This window comes from Acartia tonsa, chromosome 5 (genome assembly GCF_053477335.1).
Source record: "Acartia tonsa isolate MP-2025a chromosome 5, ASM5347733v1, whole genome shotgun sequence".
In the NCBI taxonomy this organism is placed as follows: Eukaryota; Metazoa; Arthropoda; class Copepoda; order Calanoida; family Acartiidae; genus Acartia; species Acartia tonsa.
This window is the reverse complement of record NC_137264.1, coordinates 40,835,753-40,838,896: the sequence shown is the minus strand read 5'-3', so window position 1 is coordinate 40,838,896 and position 3,144 is coordinate 40,835,753. Positions and strand designations below refer to the sequence as shown.

At 30.0% G+C, this 3,144-nt stretch overlaps 1 long non-coding RNA gene across 1 annotated transcript; it reads left to right on the top strand.

Moving 5' to 3' along the window:
* The first annotated feature begins 1,031 nt into the window (after positions 1-1,031).
* LOC145320151 (uncharacterized) lies at positions 1,032-2,759 on the top strand. Its single transcript, XR_013880116.1, has 4 exons — positions 1,032-1,113; positions 1,838-1,899; positions 2,266-2,279; positions 2,679-2,759. It is a non-coding gene; the product is annotated as an uncharacterized LOC145320151 (long non-coding RNA).
* The last annotated feature ends 385 nt before the right edge of the window (positions 2,760-3,144 follow it).

Below are 3,144 nucleotides of genomic sequence, written 5' to 3'. Positions count from 1 at the left end.
CTTTTTATAACTAAAATTGAAAGTAGAGGATACACAATCCCGCCCCCCCCCCCCCCTTCATTACCACAAGTGCCACAGAGCCCTTTAAGGATGTTGCCACAAGTTTTCAATTAATTTTTTTAACTGTTCAGAAATATTATTGGGTTCTTAATATTTTCCTGTATATGTAATTGTCCTTGTCTAAGTTTTATTGAAATAGCAGGCAATACTTTACAACATATTTCAAGGTAACTGGGTTATCATTTTCAAAACAAATACAATATTTTACTTTAAACAACATTGATTTTAAAATAAAGCTAATAATTGACAAACCAATCATATTATTCCACCAAAGTATGTAAACAATCAACAGTCAACAAAAAAGATAGACTTGAAGAAGAGTGTTGTACAACTGAAAAACAATGTCATAAAAATATTGCATCAATAAATGTAGTGCTGGAAATAAAATGCAAAAGTTTTACCTTTTTGTGACGTTGATACATATTTTTCATAGTTTTTTTCTTCATTTTTAGGTCTATTCATGATGATTTTAAAACAATGATGATAATATCATATAATGAAGACTTAAATTAGATAGATAGAAAGATTTACATTAACAGTAAGCATTTTGTAAAAGCAGCTATATTTGGAAGTCTAAACCAATAATTCGTTTAATCTATCAAAAAATTATGGGAAAAGACCTGATGTTCATGTAATGTATATTGACATACTAACTTTAAAGACTATATTATAGAGATGTTTCTTTTATTAATCTATACCTTTCTATATAGGTATAACATTACAAGATATTTATGGTGGATATACTGGCTTTCTGGCTATGATATTAGAATCTAAATCATACCTGATACAATAAATAGCATACTAAAGTCGACAGGGAAATTAAAACGCTTAAATTAAGATAAGAGATAACCATTAAAGACAAACGTAAAGACAAGCCCAGTTAAAGAAAAGCTTTGCTTTTAAAAAATGTAAATAGTACTTTGATTACGAATTACTAGAAAAATTTTACTTCCCATTTAATTTTCAGACCTTAAAAATGCCCTTTTGGGACGGAAACAAAGAGGACATTGAGGAACTTAAGGATAAGATCCAAGAACAAGAAGAAACTATAAAGTAAGATTTTGTATTTTATTCATCTAAGTATGTATATCTAGTATTAGTTTATCTGTCTGTCTGAATGACGAAGCTTGAGGAAACTATGGAGTATGTTTATCTAATACTTACGGCTACGCCCCTAGAGGCCTCTAGGGGCACTTAAAATGTTTTTATATTTAAAATATGTCTATGTTGCGTTTGACGTTTATGTTTGCGTAAGAAGAACCCTATCAGTTCAGCGGTTAGCGAGATCCTTCGGTACAGACACACAGACAAACATCCTGTTACTTTAGTATGAGGATTTAGAGAGACGTCTTCCCTATCCCACCTAAAAAAAACATGCTTAATCGGCATTGAAATTAACATTCCATCATAAACACAGAAAGAAAACTCCAGTTCTTTCTCAGGGTATCTTTAAAAATTTTAACAATTCTCCAAAAAAAAAGGACCCTTGGGAACAAGAAAAATCTATTTCTTGGGAGATTTTTGAAATATTTTTTGGGGGATTTTTAAAATTGAAATCAAAATTCTAAATCTGTCTGGGAGAGAATTTGTCACTAGAGGTGAGGCCAGACAATCTTAAAACCTGTTTAAGGAGTTTTTGTTTAAATAGAAATGTTTCTAATCTGAAAATTATGTTGCTAAAGTAAACTCTATCTTTATCGGAATCTCTAATATAGAAAGGCAGAAAATTTACTGTCGTCAATAAATCGTAAATTTAATTTCATGTTTTTTTATTCAGGGACATAAAGGATGAGTTAGATGACCAGAAGAAAGATTTGGATGATATTCAAACTAAATTAGGAACAGTTTTAACAAAAATATTTTCCACAATTTTTTTTTCTTTTAAATATATTGAGATAAGGGATAAAACAATGAATGATAAATTATTATACATTCTCAACAAATCCCGATTTATTAAAAGTTCCAAATTTTATATGAGAGTGCACAAGAGAATCTTTCATAAAACTTTCATTACCAGTGCAGTGGATTTACAGTTTCCCCATCCCTGCATCTGTTTATTCATTTTTATGCATTCTATACAAAAATTTCTGAAATTTAAATATAATTTAAAAATAACTAAAATTTGATGTATCCATCAAAATAAAACAAAATATATTAAAATTTTGATTTTATAAATATCCTCTAAAACTGTTTCTGCCTAAGTAGATCAAATAATGCAGGTATTAAATTTTATTACATGCGCAGCTTTTCTATAACTGAGTTGTCTTCGAATGCTCTAAAAGCCTAGTTTACAAAAATTCGTATGCTATTTATTAACTGTTCACAAAGCTTTGTTTTATCTAACGCCCTCCAAATATTCCTATTTAAATTTTTTTAAAATATGTATAGTTAATAATTGTTCAAACTGCGATTTTCGAGCATTCAATGACACAACAAAACTAAAATATTGAGTACCTTCGCTACTTAAATGAAGTTTCTGAAAATTTACATCCCTCAGTCAACATGAGTTAGCCAATTGATATTATCTTTATTTTTTTCACAAGTGAATCTTGAACAACAAGCAAATTCTCATAATTAGTGATTTATATACAATTCTTTATCATTTTACAAATTTCTAGATGCTGACTAACACAGAAGCTGCGCTGAAAACGGAAAAGTACGAACGAACAAACATAAAGGAACAAACTCAATTTTATTGATATTAAAAATCTGAAATCCTTACAATAAAGTAAGAGGATGTTTGTTTGTCTGTTTGTACCGAAAATCTCGCTAACCGCTAAACCGATCGAGTTCTTCTTTTTAACAGGGTAGCTTCTCATAGGTCCCGGAAAGGTTGGGGTAGGGTACCACCACCCTCCCCAGAGGATTCGATAAAAAAAATTAAAGAACGCCGCCCTGCGGACATTTTTGCAATTAGCCAATAACATAACTAACACCAACTATCGGCGAAAAAAATATTTTTGGTAAATAGATGAATTTAAAATATATTGAAAAGAAACAATTTTACATGTCCCTAGAGGCCTCTAGAGGCGTAAAGCAATGACGATCATTTGATTTACATGCCTAATTATAGAACTATAACAT